This window comes from Myxocyprinus asiaticus, chromosome 47, assembly GCF_019703515.2.
Source record: "Myxocyprinus asiaticus isolate MX2 ecotype Aquarium Trade chromosome 47, UBuf_Myxa_2, whole genome shotgun sequence".
NCBI classification, from domain to species: Eukaryota; Metazoa; Chordata; class Actinopteri; order Cypriniformes; family Catostomidae; genus Myxocyprinus; species Myxocyprinus asiaticus.
The window spans coordinates 11,760,231-11,778,769 of NC_059390.1; positions in this window are offsets into that span (position 1 = coordinate 11,760,231).

Genomic DNA, 18,539 nt, shown 5'->3' on the forward strand with positions numbered 1-18,539 from the left:
GAAGTCCATCCTGGATTAACTGCAGAAGTTCACATAGATGCATTGTCCTTTGTCTATTGATGTACTACACTCTTGAAATGGAATACACAGACTATCATTTAAATGCCAGCAATGCCTTCATCAGCCAACTAACAAAGGTGATGCAGGCAGAGATTAATGAGGTGCATCGCAGTTCAAACTGCAGGTCATTTCGGTGAGGTTCGGTGGGGTCCATCCTAAATCCAAAGTTCAGGCAGTGGCATATGAAGTATCCGATGTCTTACAGTTGGAGTTGGCATCAGTTCATCCTCTGAAGTCAAAAGACTGAAGTGATGTTTGGCTAGCACCGGCTATAGTTTGTCGTCATCTTTCAGCGACACATACACTACCGGTCAAAAGTTTTGAAACACTTGACCGAAATGTTTCTCATGATCTTAAAAATCTTTTGATCTGAAGGCGTATGCTTAAATGTTTGAAATTAGTTTTGTAGACAAAAATATAATTGTGCCAACATATCAATTTGTTTCATTATTAATCTAAAATTGTATTAAAAAAAAAAAAAAAAAAAAATGTTTTTGAAATTGATGACTTGGACCAAATAATAAAGAAAAGCAGCCAATAAGTGCCCAACATAGATGGGAACTCCTTCAATACTGTTTAAATGCATCCCAGGGTGATACCTCAAGAAGTTGGTTGTGAAAATGTCAAGAGTACATGTCTGCAAATTCTAGGCAAACGGTGACTACTTTGAAGATGCTTTATTTATTTTGGATTTTGTTTAGTTACAACATAATTCCCATAGTTACATTTTTGTTATTCCATAGTTTTAATGACTTTACTATTATTCTAAAATGTGAAGGAAAAAAAATTATAATGAAGATTGAGTAAGTGTTTCAAAACCTTTGACGGGTAGTGTAGCAGTGGAGTCCGACACCAAGCAGGAAAGGAGCTGGATCTGGCTGGCTCTGGTAACCTCGGGATATAATCCCAAGGTTGAGACATGGAAACAAAAAAATAATATTAGTGTTGATGCTATTCAATTTTATGCAGAGTTATAGATCATGATGGATGTTTCATCCAAAACATTAACATTCAGCCACAACATTAAAACCACCTGCCTAATATTTTGTAGGTCCCCCTCGTGGTGCAAACCTGCATCTCAGAATGGCATTCTGAGATGCTATTCTTCTCACCATAATTGTACAGAGCTGAGTTACCGTAGACTTTGTCAGTTCGAACCAGTCTGGCCATTCTCTGTTGACCTCTCTCATCAACAAGGCATTTCCATCCGCAGAACTGCCGCTAACTGGATGTTTTTGGCACCATTCTGAGTAAATTCTAGAGACTGTTGTGCGTGAAAATTCCAGGAGATCAGCAGTTACAGAAATACCCAAACCAGCCCGTCTGGCATCAACAATCATGCCACACTTCAAATCACTGAGATCAAATTTTTTTCCCCATTCTGATGGTTGATGTGAACATTAACTGATGCTCCTGACCCGTATCTGTATGATTTTATGCACTTTACTGTTGCCACACGATTGGCTGATTAGATAATCGCAAGGATGATTGTTGGTGCCAGACGGGCTGGTTTGAGTATTTCTATAACTGCTGATTTCCTGGGATTTTCACACACAACAGTCTCTAGAATTTACTCAGAATGGTGCCAAAAACAAAAAACATCCAGTGAGCGGCAGTTCTGTGGACGGAAACGCCTTGTTGATGAGAGAGGTCAACAGAGAATGGCCAGACTGGCTTGAACTGACAAAGTCTATGGTAACTCAGATAACCACTCTGTACAACTGTGGTGAGAAGAATAGCATCTCAGAATGCTAAGATGTGGGTTGGCGCTGTTTTGGTGACACGAGGGGGACCTACACAATATTTAGGCAGGTGGTTTTAATGTTGTGGCTGATCAGTATATATATACTTGTGTATATTTACTACAGCTTTGGGAAAAATTAAGAGACCACAAAAAGAGACCATTAAAATTATCATTAAAATTACAATTTAAATTAAAGTTAACCATTACATTTATTATCTGATTTACTATTTATAGGTATGTGTTTGAGTAAAATGAAATATTTAGTTTTATTCTATAAAGTACTGACAACATTTCTCCCAAATTCTAAATAAAAATATTGTCATTTAGAGCATTTATTTGCAGAAAATGACGATCCTCCACCTGGTCATCTAATGGTTAGACGGTGATCTGGAGAGGCCTTCAAGCCACATTGTCTTGCACCCACTCTGAAATTTGGTGGAGGACCAGTGATCTGGGGGTGCTTCAGCAAGGCTGGAATCGGGCAGATTCGATTTTGTGAAGGATGCATCAAATCAAGCCACGTACAAGATTATTTTGGAAGAATACTTGCTACCTTCTGCTCTGATAATGTTCCCCAACTCCAAGGATTGTTTTTTCCAGCAGGACAATGCTCCATGCCACACAGCCAGGTCAATCAAGGTGTGGATGGAGGAGCACCGGATCAAGACCCTGTTATGGCCAGCCCAATCTCCAGACCTGAACCCCATTGAAAACCTCTGGAATGTGATCAAGAGGAAGATGGATGGTTACAAGCCATCAAACAAAGCCGAGCTGCTTAAATTTTTGCTCCAGGACTGGCATACCGTATATACATATATATATATATATATATATATATATATATATATATATATATATATATATATATATATATATATATTTAAAAAATACAGCATATAAATATGAAAATAATATAATCTATAAAAAAAATAAAATTATTTTAAATTTGTATGTATTTTTTTTTTTAATCAAGCAAAATTGCTACTGAGCATGACACTGATCCCTAAGCATTCTAAACAAAAAAAAATTTTACTACAATAATTGTGCAAATTAAAGACACTTTTTGGAAGTTTCATTACAAAATCTATTTGATTTAATAATCTAAGAAGGTTTGAATGTGCCAAATGCTTCTGTCTCCATCCTTGCGTCAATCTCAACTCTGCAGATGCACATAAGTGGCTCACATCATACCCTGTTAGGCGGCAAGAATGCTAGTTATTTCACCTTAAGCACACTTAAATGTCACTGGCAATTTATTCCATGCGGCTCATTCAGCTGATCTGTGATCTGTTATTTAAAGAATGCAAGACGTGTTATCGAAAGAGACGGATCTGCAAAGGCAGTCTGCCATTATCAGTAATGTGCTCTGGATAGCAAAGCACCGACAAACGACGGAGTGAGATTTAGAGTCCGAAAGCCTTGTGAAGTTCTCTCTTTTGATGTGGCATGCTAACCTATACCAGATGGACCACTACTGGTACGCCATAGAGACCCAGCAATGACACCGAAATGCACATGCCAGAGAAACAGCCACAGATATAAGGATACAGATGCATGCACACAAATATAATTACACAAAGAGCCAAATTTAAGTTCCACGCACACTACTATTTGCAGTATAAAGTGTGTTTACTGTGCACAGCATGTGCAATTTTGCATGGAATACCTAGATGACCTTCGACAACAGAAAACATGGTGCAGAATACAATACAATGTGCTTAACTTGACCTTCCATTTCTAGTGTAATGAATGAACCAGAAGTATATCAGCTAAAGTTTTTAATATCTTTTTCTTAAGAGATAATTAAATAATTCTGTCAATACTTAAAGGTTTTGTTGCTTTTAGTCCATGCCTGTTGTTCCCTCCCCCTAATAACACCACCTTCTGACTAGCAATAGCAAGTACCACATCACGACTCATGGCTGTGACATAAACTAAAAGCTACTGGCTATTTAACAAAATGGATGAGCCCTTCAACAGATACCACCCAAACTTCCTGTTTCAATAGGAAATATATCAACACATGACAGAAAACTGAACTCGTCAAGAAATTTCAAGGGATCCTGAAGACATTTACTGTAGCATAGCAGACGGTTTTCAATGTATACTGCATAATATGCAGTAAACATTATGCTAGTATTCCATTCGGAACATAGCCCAGATCTACACATCACTCTTAGCATGTCATCATGTCAGCACATACTATGCTAACCTTCAGATATACAGATAAATATCTATATTTGTGGACAATGAATAAGGATTACAAGTGATGCACCCATGCAGAGCACCACTAATGGCTATTTCAGTTCCGTGGTTAACACCCGCTTTCAAGTAAAGCTACTCAGCTGGAATGGAGTATAGCTCTAGCCGTTTATGATGGGCAATTCCCATTTTACCTAATTTATACTACATTGGAGAGTTGATTGTATTCGGCAGGGGGTGCGAGTCACACGTAACTCCTGACAACTCCCTCACAACACCCTTTCAAAGCAAATATTTGAGATTATTTGAGGCAATTTTCTACCGTTCCTTCCTCAAGCCTGCGTGTTTTTGGACAGGCATAACGACTTGAAACATCTTATTTTGCTGGACTGAAATGGCTGAGGTAACAGGGAGAGCTGAGGTCTGAGTTCTGTGATTTAAGAGTAATCAAACATTGCAGCACTTCTATGGGAACCGGCTAAAGCCTGTTAAACTGAGGTCCAGTGAGATAAGAACAGCACTACCTCATCTTTATCAGCAACAGAAACAAGTGCAAAGTCTCCTCTGAGACTTATTTGTGGGAGATGGGCTTGTGATTAGAGGAGAACACAGTGAAAGACCAGATGAGCAATATGAGAAGAATGTTGATCTGATAGGCATTAGAGCTTGAAGACCTAGACCAGCGTATACGTGTGGCCTTGAGTGTCGAGCTGAAGCCTTCGGTGGACGAGAGCTTTATTTCAGGTGCGTAAGAGGACTCCTGGCTTTTATGGCCGTATTTAGAGGGGGAGTGCTTGTGTGCAACCACATCTGTGAAAGTTATGTTTGCAGCCAAGGATTTCACTAGTGTGATTTGAGCCCATGTAGGACTACATTTATGTGACTGAAGTTGACTCTAAAAGCATGAAGTCAACACTGAGGATGCATTCACAATAGGGATTTTGGTGTGGACCCACGTGCATTTGACAATTGGTTGGTGTGAAATCGGTTTTACGCACTAGGGTGTGCACTAGCAAACCGCATCCGAGTTTGCTAAAAAGGTGGTCAATTCAGTTCCCAGTGGGTATGAAAGCAATCTGTCCTAATTTTAACATATATTTAGCATCTTTGCATACTCACAGACACACATTATCTTGGCTTGACAAAGGGTTTTTCCAAAATCCCTAAATGAAGACCAAAATTTCTAACTGTAAGGCATCTTAGCTTTAAAGCTACCAAAATTTAAAGCATACCAAATTTGGCACAGACCTTCAGACTGTTCTAACATAGTGTGCTATATCTTTTCAGTCCCACTTTACATTAGGTGTCTTTAACTACTATTTACTAACATTAAATACATACAATACAATGTTTTTTATTGTGTAACTACTAGGGATGTCAATTTAACACGTTTATTTAGTGCAAATAATTATATAAAAAAAATAAGCATAAAAAAAATGAGCAATTAAAAAATGCCCATACTTTTATCCGTAATAAAAGTATAGATTTTCCTACCATAAGAGCAATTCAAGCTTCAAGTATATATGTTTTTATGAGCCGCATCAATAAGCGGCAGTGGGCCTCAACAAACCTCACAAGCAGTGCAGCCACAGAATGAGAACCTCTCACTTAGGAGGAAGCACAAAAGGTGGGCAAAACTCAACAGAATACAGGTATCTTGAGACGTGATTTTCAAAGTTTCCACTACTTTTTAGTTGACACAGCATCCTTAAAAATGTGGCATTTATGACTCTGAATACCAGTGAGCAATCCAAACGCATCCATCTGAGGCATGTCTACATTGAGCGACAATTAAAACTAGCGAAGATGGAACAAAAGAATGCGTACTGTGAGAACTGGATACATTGACAAATTTAATGCAAAACAGATTGCTGTCAACTCCTTGTTCAATGATATGAGAATAAAACAAACAATATAGAGAGAGTTCTTAAGCTACTAGATTAATTGTGACTAATTCGATTAATTAATTACCATGTTATGTAATTAATTCGATTATAAATTGTCATCGATTAACAGCCCTAGTACCTATATGTCGTTCTGCAAAATTCACACAAGATTTACACTTGCTGCTACTGAGGTTGAGGTATGGTAGGTTTAGGAGTAAAAGTATGGGTAAGGTTAGGGTCAGGTTTTAGAGTAAGTGTTGGTGTAGGGTTAGGTTTAGTGTTAATGTTAACAGTGTAATTACAGATGTAATTAAATTCATGTACTTTAAATGTAAGTACAATGCAACAACATGTATGTACATAATAATTCCATTCTATCAAATTAAGTACATAGTAGTTAAAGACACCTAAAAGATAGTGGGTCTGTCTTTTCAAACTGATCAGACTTACAGTTTTTCCATATTGCAGTAAAGACCCAAATAATACAATGTGAACAGTAATCTGAAGGTGCAAGGGGAATGGGGTGGAGCTGAATTTGGGTTCAATCCAAGCAATTGATCCAAGAGTGAAAACTGTATAAAAAACAATGACCACAAGCTCTAAACACAGTAAGCTGTCTATACCAGTACTGTTCCCTATCTGTCACTCACTCGACGTTGTGTCGATGTAGTGACACTAGGGGTCACTCTTGGGAGCCCGAGACACCTCTGGTCTTTGATTAAAGGCCAGTGAAAATTGGCGAGTGGTATTTGCATGCCACTCCCCCAGACATATGGGTATAAAAGGAGCTGGTATGCAACCACTCATTCAGATTTTCTCTTCGGAGCCGAACAGTCATGCTCACTGAGCTGAATTACTACTGTTCATTCACCTCTGCTGGATCTGACGGCACGTTTCAGTGGCTTCTCCCTCCTCTGCACTGGTGCACTGCAGAGAACGCCCCTGGGTGCTTCGGCAGAAAAAATAGAGTATATTTTCTGAAAGAGTTTATTTCTCTAAAAGAGTATATTTCTCTAAAAGAGCGGCACACACGGAACGTCTTTTTAAAGATGCGTCTTTTTAAAGATGCCTTTCCGATTGTGTGTTATTCCTGGTTGCAGTCGTTATCTCTCAACTTCGGATGGTCATGATCGCTGTCTTTTGTTTTTCATCTCACGGCAAGTCTGACCTCTTGTTCGGAGCCCGCAAAGATGATGAGCTTCATCATACTGAAAAAAGGCGGTGGGTTGCGGCCAATCTTGGACCTGCCAGTACTGAACTGGGCCTTACACAGACTCCCGTTCAAGATGCTGATGCAAAAACACATTCTGGCGAGCGTCCGGCATCAAGATTGGTTCGCGGCAGTAGACCTGAAGGACGCGTACTTCCACATCTCGATCCTTCCTCGACACAGACCCTTCCTGCGGTTTGCATTCGAGGGTCAGGCGTATCAGTACAAGGTCCCTTTTGGCCTGTCGCTGTCTCCTCGCGTCTTCACGAAGGTCGCAGAGGCAGCCCTTGCCCCGTTTAGGGAAGTGGGCATTCGCATTCTCAACTATCTCGACGACTGGCTAATCCTAGCTCACTCTCGGGACATGTTGTGTGCACACAGGGACTTGGTGCTCTCACACCTCAGCCGACTAGGGCTTCGGGTCAACTGGGAAAAGAGCAAGCTCCTCCCGGTTCAGAGCATCTCTTTCCTCGGTTTGGAGTTGGACTACGAGCGCGCCCAGTCGGTGCTGGCGTGTTTGAAGGCATTCAAACAGAAAACAGCGGTTCCACTGAAACTTTTTTAGAGGCTCCTGGGGCATATGGCATACTCAGCGGTGGCCACCCCGCTCGGGTTGATGCATATGAGACCGCTTCAGCACTGGCTTCAGACTCGAGTCCCGAGATGGGCATGGCGCCGCGGGACACATCGCATGGTCATCATGCCAGTCTGTCACCGTCTTTTCAGCCCTTGGACCGACCTCTCATTTCTATGGTCAGGTGTTCCCCTAGAACTGGTCTTCAGGCGCGTCATGGTCACGACAGACACCTCCAAAATGGGCTGGGGTGCTGTTTGCAACGGGCCCGCGACTGCATTGGCACATCAACTGCCTCGAGTTGTTGGCAATTCTGCACGCCCTGCGGAGGTTTCGGCCGTTGATCCAGGGCAAGCACATGTTAGTTCAAAATCAAAATCAAATCAAAACACTTTTATTGCCACACAGCCATATACACAAGTGCAATGGTGTGTGAAATTCTTGGGTGCAGTTCCGATCAACATAGCATTCGTGACAGTGATGAGACATATACCAGTTTACAGTAAACATCAAATTTACACAACACAATTTATAGTCTAATATACACATATTTACACACAACACAATATACAAATAATAACATACACTGTACAGTATAAAATACACACAATATAGATACACATTATTCAATAAAAAAAGTATATATAGTATATATAGAATGTAAAGTAGGTTGTATTGTACTGTATTGAAATTCAGGCTGTCGGTTGATAGTAAGTTGTTAAGAAGAATATAATATAATAATAATATAATTTATGACAGTCCGTGAGATATAAGAGTAAGAGTAATAAAGTGCAGTGCTGATGTATTTTGATTGTGGGAGATCAAGAGTTCAAAAGTCTGATTGCTTGGGGGAAGAAGCTATCATGAAGTCGGCTGGTGCGGGTCCTGATGCTGCGATACCGCCTGCCTGATGGTAGCAGTGAGAACAGCCAATGGCTCGGGTGGCTGGAGTCTCTGATGATCCTCCGAGCTTTTTTCACACACCGCCTGGTATATATGTCCTGGAGGGAGGGAAGCTCACCTCTGATGATGTGTCTGGCAGTTCGCACCACCCTTTGCAGTGCTTTGCGGTTGTGGGCTGTGCTATTGCCATACAAGGCGGAGATGCAGCCAGTCAGGATGCTCTCTACAGTGCAGGTGTAGAACCGTTTGAGGATGTGGTGGTTCATTCCAAACTTCCTCAGCCGTCTCAGGAAGAAGAGGCGCTGATGAGCCTTTTTCACAACGACTTCAGTGTGGATGGACCATGTGAGTTCCTCAGTGATGTGGACACCCAGGAACTTGAAGCTGCTGACTCTCTCCACTGGTGCTCCATTGATGGTGATGGGACTGTGTTCTCTGTCTTTTCTTCTGAAGTCCACCACAAGCTCCTTTGTCTTACTGACATTGAGGTAGAGGGCACTATGGTGTTGAATGCTGCGCTGTAGTCTACAAACAACATTCTCACATAAGTGTTCTTTTTTCCAGGTGGGAGAGAGAGCAGTGTATATTGTAGATGCAATGGCATCATCAGTGGAGCGGTTGTTGCGGTAAGCAAACTGCAATAGGTCTAGAGAGAGAGGCAGCACAGAGCAGATGTAATCTCTGATTAGTCTCTCAAAGCATTTGCTGATGATGGGGGTCAGAGCAACAGGACACCAGTCATTTAAGCAAGTGATTTTTGATTGCTTTGGAACAGGCACAATGGTGGATGTTTTAAAGCATGTGGGGACTACAGACAAAGAGAGGGAAAGGTTGAAAATGTCCGTAAAAACACCAGCCAGCTGGTTCACGCACGCTCTGATGACGCAGCCCGGAATGCCGTCTGGACCCGCGGCTTTGTGGATATTCACCCATCGGAAGGATCAAGTTACATCCGCTACAGAGACGGAGAGTGAACTAACCTCTGTAGCTACGGCCGCGAGAGCTCTCTCCGCAAGGGCGGTGTTATTTCCCTCAAAACGAGCATAAAAAGTATTTAGCTCATCCGGGAGAGAGGCAGCGGTGTTCATTGCGGAGTTTTTATTCCCTTTAAAGTCTGTGATGATGTTAATTCCCTGCCACATGCTTCTAGAGTTGGTGGTGTTAAACTGTCCTTCAATCTTGTTCCTGTATTGGCGTTTTGCTGTTCTGATTTCGGAGGACATAACTGGCTTGTTTATGCTCCTCCGCGTTCCCGGAATTAAAAGCGGCGGTCCGCACATTAAGTGCCACGTGAACATCGCTATTTATCCATGGCTTCTGGTTCGGATAGATCCGTATTGTTCTGGTCGGAACGACGTCCTCTACGCACTTTCTGATGAAACACATCGATGTCGCCATCAGAGGCGGACCGGAACATCTCCCAGTCCGTGTGATCAAAACAGTCTTGTAACGTTGAGTCTGATTGGTCCGACCAGCACTGGATCGTTCTGAGGGCGGGTGCATCCTGTTTCTGTTTCTGCCTGTAAGCGGGCAGAAGCAGAATGGAAGTGTGGTCCGATTTGCCAAATGGTGGGCGGGGGAGGGATTTGTAGCCATCCCGGAAGGGAGAGTAGCAATGGTCCAAAACCCGGTCCCCTCGTGTGTTGAAGCTAATGTGTTGGTGGTATTTTGGTGCAACTGATTTGAAACTGGCTTTATTAAAGTCCCCGGTCACAATGAACGCAGCCTCAGGGTGCGTGGTTTCCTGTTTGCTTATAATCCCATACAGTTCCTTGAGTGTCCGGTCTGTGTCGGCTTGTGACACAGCAGTGATAATGACCGCTGTGAATTCCCTCGGTAGCCAGAATGGTCAACACAGAAGCATGAGGAATTCCAGATCAGGAGAGCAGAAAGACTTGATAGAATGTACGTTCCTCTGATCACACCAGGATTTGTTGATCATAAAACATACACCACCACCTCTGCTTTTACCTGAGAGGTCTTTTGCTCTGTCCGCTCGGTGCACGGAGAACCCCGTGGGTTCAATGGCTGAGTCTGGAATCTCAGCAGACATCCAAGTTTCCGTAAGGCAGATAATCCTCGTCACTCGTTGGAAAGAGATCCACGCTTTCAGCTGCAGAGCTTGTTATCCAGAGACTGAATATTTGCCAGTAGAAAACTGGGTAGCGGGGGTCGATTTGTGCGCCGTCTTACTCTGATGAGAACACCGGCTCTGTTTCCCCTTTTCCTCTTGCGTTTCTGCGTCCAGGCTGCCCAGACAAAGGGCTCTGCTTGCGTGTTTGTAAACAGCGGGTCGGCATTGAGGAATGTGAAGTCCGGTTTACGGTGTGTAATTGCTGAACCAATGTCCAAAAGTGTTTGTCTGTCATAGACAATAAGACAGTCAACATTCAAGACAAAAAACGTAAGAATTGTAAACAAAACAAACAAAACACTACCATGTTGTGTCGGAGCTCGCAACGCAGCAGCCATACTCGGCGCCATCTTGTATTAAAACCCCCAGACAGACAACACGGCAATGGTAGCATATGTCAACTGCCAAGGTGGTCTGCGCTCTCGTTGTATGTCACAACTCGCCCGCCGTCTCCTCCTCTGGAGTCAGCAGCACTTCAAGTCGCTGTGAGCCATTCACATCCCGGGCAATCTCAACACTACAGTGGACGCATTGTCACGGTAGGTTACCCTCAGGGGAGAGTGGAGACTCCACCCTCAGGTGGTCCAGCTTATTTGGAGTCGATTCGGACGGGCAGAGGCGGACCTGTTCGCCTCCCAAGAGTCCTCCCACTGCCCGCACTGGTACACCCTGACCGAGGCCCCCCTTGGCATAGATGCGCTGGCACACAGCTGGCTCCCTGGCCTGCGCAAATATGTGTTTCCCCCAGTGAGCCTACTTGCACAGACCCTGTGCAAAGTCAGGGAGGATGAGGAGCAGGTCATCCTGGTAGCACCCTACTGGCCCACCCAGACGTGGTTCTCAGACCTCACACTCCTCGTGGCAAATTCCCCTGAGGAAGGTCCTTCTTTATCAGGGACAGGGCATCATCTGGCACCCACGACCAGACCTCTTGAATCTCCATGTCTGGCCCCTGGACGGGACGCGGAAGACCTAAGCATTCTACATAGACACGATCACTCAGGCTAGGGCCCCCTCTACAAGGTGCCTGTATGCTTTAAATGGTGTCTGTTCGCTAAGTCGTGTTCTTCCCGATGGGAAGACCCCCAGAGATGCGCAGTCAGATCAGTGCTTTCCTTCCTGCAGGAGAGGTTGGAAGGGAGGCTGTCCCCTTCCACCTTGAAGGTGTACGTTGCCGCCATAGCAGCACACCACGACGCAGTCGACGGTAAGTCTTTAAGGAAGCACGACCTGATCATCAGGTTCCTGAGAGGCGCCAGGAGGCTGAATCCCTCCAGACCGCACCTCGTTCCCTCATGGGACCTCTCTGTAGTTCTTCAGGGTCTACATAGAGCCCCTTTGAGCCTTTGCAGTCAGCTGAGCTTAAGGCACTCTCCTTAAAGACTGCCCTCCTGACTGCGCTCACTTCCATCAAGAGGGTAAGAGAACTGCAAGCGTTCTCTGTCAGCAAAACATGCCTGGAGTTTGGTCCGGGCTACTCTCACATGATCCTGAGACCCTGACCGGGCTACGTGCCCAAGGTTCCCGCGACCCCTTTTAGGGATCAGGTGGTGAGCCTGCGAGCGCTGCCCCAGGAGGAGGCAGACCCAGCCCTATCGTTGCTGTGTCCGGTGCTCAATTTACGCATCTATTTGGATCGCACGCAGAGCTTTAGAATCTCTGAGTAGCTCTTTGTTTGCTTTGGTGCACAGCAGAAAGGAAGCGCTGTCTCCAAGCAGAGGATCGCCCACTGGCTCATTGACACCATAGCTATGGCATATCACGCCCAGGACATGCCGCCCCCGGTAGAGCTATGAGCCCATTCTACCAGGGGTGTAGCGGCCTCCTGGACCCTGGCCAGGGGTGCCTCTCTAACAGACATTTGCAGAGCAGCGGGCTAGGCAACACCCAACACCTTTGCAAGGTTCTACAACCTCCAGGTGGAACCGGTTTCGTCCCAGGTAGTGGCATGCAATACATGCGGATAAGCCCGGGATAGCCAGCCAGGTGTATCGCTTGCACATAGCACCTTCCACCTCTTTTGAGCTGAAGACGTGCACCATTAATTCCCAGTAGTGTTCACAAACTATGTTCCCTGGTTGACTTCCTCCGAGCCCTGTGGCAGTCGAGTGTTCAGAGAGACTCGCTGCCGGCCCAGTACACGTGCTAACTAAGAGCCCTGTTCTGGGGTAGGTGCTCCGCATGTGGCGGTTCCCTGTAAGGTAAAACCCCATGCGATGTATATCTTCTGCTAATTCATTTCCCTGTTGGCAAACTGCGTCTTCCTTGGGCAGAGCCCCTCTGCCGCAGTCTCCATGTTTGTAGTAACTCCTACCCCGTTGGGCAGGATCAACTTTGAAGACTCTGCACATGGTCGTCAAGACCATGTGACGTATTTTTCCACTTAAATATGCCCCCCTCTCTTTGGGTGAGGTGTGGTCTCCGCGGTGTCCTCCCCTTGGGAGGGACACTCCCCGACTAGACCTGGCGGCCCAGTCAGATAATCCCCCTTCTTTTTTAGGGAGTGGAAAAAAAGAAGGGGAAAAGAGGCCACGACTGGGTAAGCCTGTCTCTATCTTTTGGGTAGTCGACTTGTCCCCAAAGGGCCGTTTGATAACTATGTTGGGGGAGGTTACGTGTCGGCCTGGTGTGCTGGCTATGAGGCACACAGTGGTCTGCCCGTCACACACCGCGAGTTCACGTAACACAGTTCAGCCAGTTGTGGCGTTTCGTATATGGACCCCTAGTGTCACTACATCGACACAACGTCGAGTGAGTGACAGATAGGGAACGTCATGGTTACTTGCGTAACCTCCGTTCCCTGATGGAGGGAACAAGACGTTGTGTCCCTCCTGCCACAACGCTGAACTACCCGCTGAAATGGCTGGACCTTGTCTCGTCTCCTCAGCATAAAATCTGAATGAGTGGTTGCATACCAGCTCCTTTTATACCTGCATGTCCGGGGGAGTAGCATGCAAATACCACTCGCCAATTTTCATTGGCCTTTTATCAAAGACCAGAGGTGTCTCGGGCTCCCAAGAGTGACCCCTAGTGTCACTACATCGACACAACGTCTCATTCCCTCCATCAGGGAACGGAGGTTATGCAAGTAACCATGACGTTATCCACACTAGTGTGCTAGGGGAAAAAATAATATAGTGTGCTAATCAGACTGGTGAGCTCGTTTATAATGGGCATTCAGGAGACCATGGACCAGTGGACCCTGCTGATCCACAGCATCCTTTTTGACACAGGAATCTCCGCCGGGCAGTGGAGCCATATAATTACTGACCACCGATAAATTGTGACAGCTGTAATACCTGATGAGACTGGTGCTAGCTTGACACTGGACCTGGTGACTAATCACTGATCCATGACTAACTGATCATAGATTGTGAGCTAGCATCAAGAAATAAAGAAGTTTTAGCTAACATTCCGCTATAGAACTGATCAGTGATGATGTCTATATATACTGTATGCCAACCCTGAAGACTAATTTGCCATGGGTTTCCTTGAAAATTTCCAATGTGTTAGAATAGTGGTTTTCGAGTTTGTGAATTAAGATTTGTGGTTAAAATTACTTGAAGGGACTTTCACGTTTTGTTCTTCAGCATAAATCATGATAAACCGTCATACCTCAAATGTGAATTTGAAAGCCACTGTGTTTAAAAAAAAAAAAAAGTACGTTGCTAGCAAGTTGCTACATAAGAACTAGAGCGGTTGTCTAATTCATCAAGCGTGGAAAATCACATGCTTGTGGTAGTTATAGTCCTTATTTTGCAACTTTAATAACAAAATCAGCTGCTTTACAATTCACATTTGAGATATGACTCTTAATGTTTAATTTATGTTGTAGAACAAAAAGAGGAATTCTCTGCGAGAAATGTTAACTACAGACCTGTTCTAAAAAAACCCATTGGAAATTCCAGAGGGAACCCATGGGTTGAAAATGCTAATTTTCTTCTGTATTTTTTTGGACTGCACACAGCATTTGTTCTGGGATGGCAAAAGTTAAGCTAACAAGTTGCAAAAACAATAGTGCTGTTTGAGATTAATATGAAACAGCATTCACATATGTGGTAAGTAAAATAGTATATTCAGTGAGAAGAAAAAAAAGTATGGCAGGACTTGTTTTTATCCATCAGTAAGTGATTGTATAACGTAAAGTGGTCTCTATCTGACAGGTGTTTGGAGAATAATAAAAGGGGATGGTGTCATCAGCCGAAAAGAAAGTTGTTTCAGATGCGGATCAAGTTATTTTATTCTAATGAAAGAATACGAAGACAAACATATTCTCCTGGGAATAACATGCATTGAAGAAATGCTCCATGTAAGACTAGGAATGTCAAATAAGAGAGTAAATATTTTCAATTTTGAATTTATGTTGGATTTATGTATAAACAAAGCAGGGTTTTTTCATTACATAAGTTATTAAAATGTATTTTATTTTAGTGTCACTATGCATCACTCTCTTATAGCTTGCGTCCAGCAAAATAAAGGACGTTGCATTCCCCTCAACACTATTGTTTGTTTATTTGTCAGTTAAATGTGTTGATATTAGTAATGTGATAAAAGACGTCTGTTTTCCTCCTCGACTAGTGACCCGTGACTTCTGGATGAAGCTGGAAAAGTCAGCCCACACTCCTGCTGTGCATTCTGGTCTTGGGTCAGATACGTGGGCTGGGCAAAGACAGCATTAGAAAGATGCTGTGTGAGTGTTGCTCACTCTGAACCTTCAAGCAAATTCTAAATGTGAGTGATTAGTTCTTGGATGGTTGTCTGAAAGCTTTACTATTGCCAGCACACTTCAGGCTTTAGAAAATAAGCTGAAGATATTTTCTGTCTTTGGACGTCACCTTTGAGCACCTCTCAGCAAAACTATGCACAAGTTCAATTCACACAGTACCTGGACACAACAATTGTTGCAACAGACCACAGTAACGTGTTCAACAAATGGAGCCATGTCAAATATTGTATAATATTCTATTTGCCCATATCTATTTTTAATGTTCCGACACTTTTTTAGAGTCGTTGGCAAAAGCAAGCATGCATTACTTTTACTATTGCTCATACTAAGAGTTATTAATAAAGAAATATTCTGGGTTCAATACAAGCTCAGCTCAATCGACAGCATTTGTGGCAAAATGTTGATTACCACAAAAATGATAATCAATGATGCACTTACAATGGAAGTGAATGGGGCCAATTTGTAAATGTTAAAGTATGTAATGTTTCAAAGGTATAGCCACAAGGGGCCTGGGTAGCTCAGCAATTATTGACGCTGATTACCACCCCTGGAGTCGCCCCATTCACTTCCATTGTAAGTCACGAGTTCGAATCCAGGGCATGCTGAGTAACTCCAGCCAGGTCTCCTAAGCAACCAAACTGGCCCGGTTGCTAGGGAGTGTAGAGTCACATGGGGTAACCTCCTCGTGGTCGTAATTAGTGGTTCTCGCTCTCAATGGGGCACGTGGTAAGTTGTGCGTGGATCACGGAGATTAGCATGACCCTCCTGTGCTGTGAGTCTCTGCTGTGTCATGCACAGCAAGCCACATGATAAGACTGAGACTGACTGTCTCAGAAGCAGAGGCAACTGAGACTTGTCCTCCACCATCCAAATTGAGGTGAGTAACTGCGCCACCATGAGGACCTATTAAGTAGTGTGAATTGGGCATTCCAAATAGGGAGAAAAAGGGAGAAAATAAGAATAAAAAAAATATATAAAAAAAAGTGTAAAAAAAAAAAGTATAGCCACAAGACATAAACATGACGTGAAAATTGCTTGCTAATCTTTTCTGGGTAAAGTTATATCCAATTTCACAACTTGGTTGCAATGATGATGCAACACTATAAAACCTAAATCTATGCCCACATTAATCTGGATAAATGTGAAAACTGCATTTTCTTTTTCAAAACGCTCTCCGTCCACACTGCCGTTTCCAAATATTTTCGAAAAGTTACTCGTCCACACTGAAAGTATGAAAACGCTTAATTCCCCTTACTGCTCATGCGGAAAATAGCTGTTCCATGTACAGTTTAAAATGCAATAATCCTGGAGTTCCGCCGCCGGACACCAATTTCGAGTAAACTTCCCGTCGCCTTTGAAGGAGTGCTATGTTAAGGTTGTACAAAGTAACATTTATCTTTAACAAGGCTATCAAAGTGGATATCGGGTACAACAAAGCCGCTACAATATGGGCCACCATCTTGATTTTTTTGGGTTGAATGGATCACATGACTGTGTCACATGAAAACATATATGTCATCATTTTCCAATGTCTCCGTTTTCCCTGTCCACACTACAAAGTGAAGACGGCATTTTCAAATTTATGTACTTGGAAGAGCCTTTTTAAAAAGCTCAGTTTTCGTTGTCAAAAACACAGTATCAATGTGTACGGAAGGCCAAAACGTAGAGAAAAAGATGCAATTCAAATGAAAATGCATTAGTATGGACATAGCCTAAAACGACATTATAACTATGACTAAGACAACTTTACTGCTCAAATAAAACATCAGTTTTAACAGAATAAATTATGTAAGTTTTATTCACTAAGTGCAAATAGCAATAGATGCTATTTACACTAAGTGTAAAAAGCAACAAAAAGCATCTTCATTGCACTAAGTGCAAATAGCGTTAGATGGCAGATACTATTACACCCCTGTTTAAATACTAACATACAGTATAGTGGCATCACTGCAGCATTTTTATTGTTTATTCAGAGTGCGAGGAATCATTTTTATTTATTATCATAAGTAGTATTATAGGAAATATTAAGAGTGGAGACATGGGGGAAAAGTATGACAAAAGGCAGGATTTGAACATGGATCACCAGCATAACAATACATCCCCACACCGTCTTAAAACTTTGAGCTACTACAGCAACATGTGAGGGTGCAGTTTGATGTAAACACATCTGTTTCAACCAGACTACTGGAGCACAAATCGTCACTCCATTTTCTGTTCTCTTAACACATTTAACATCTAACCCATTAACCAGGTCAACATTTCTGCCCCATAGTGAAAAATTAAATTATGTCCGCCTTCATTTGACCAGCAGTTGACCCCTAAGACATTTTTCGTGGCTGTCTTGAGCTTGGTCTCAGCAATGGTGGGCGGAGTTAGTGTAAACAGCCTTTGCCAACAAGATGGGCTATTTGCACTTAGTGTAAATAGACACTCCGTTTAAAAATTTCTGATTTTAAACCCTCCACAACTAGACCTTATTCACTTCCATTGTATGTGCTTCACTGTAACCTCGATTTTTTATAAAAAGAGGGACTAGTGGAAAATAATTTTTTTGTATTCAACATTATGTCACAAATGCTGTAAATTGAGCTTAACTCTTATGTTCTTTGCTGAGAACTTTTATTGATGCTAGACTTGATATGATTTTTGCCTGGTGGACGATAAACTGGGCAAAAGAAATCACACTGACTTATATTGAAAGGAACTCAAGCATTTTAGGCCACATTCAAACTAAACCATTTACATTTGAAAACTTTGTTTTTAGTTTCCTAACATCATCGTTTTCTAAAGTATGTGGTAATAGATAGCGTTTTCTAAATGTGGCAACCGAAAACGTATTAGTGTAGAGTCTGTGGATGGAGAAGAGGGGGTCTTTTGATTTTGGCCACTAGGTAACAACCTAGCAACTTCTCAGAAAACTCTAGCAACTACATAGAAACTAAACTAAAAACCACACAGTACACCTTTTCAACCACAAAGCAATACCCTGGCAACCACCCACGACTTACTGATGATGTGTGCACAAGCTAGCAATCTAATTTATTTTATCATCTGTTGTTTAGTTTTAAAGAAATAAAGTTACTGTAACTGGAAATACTAG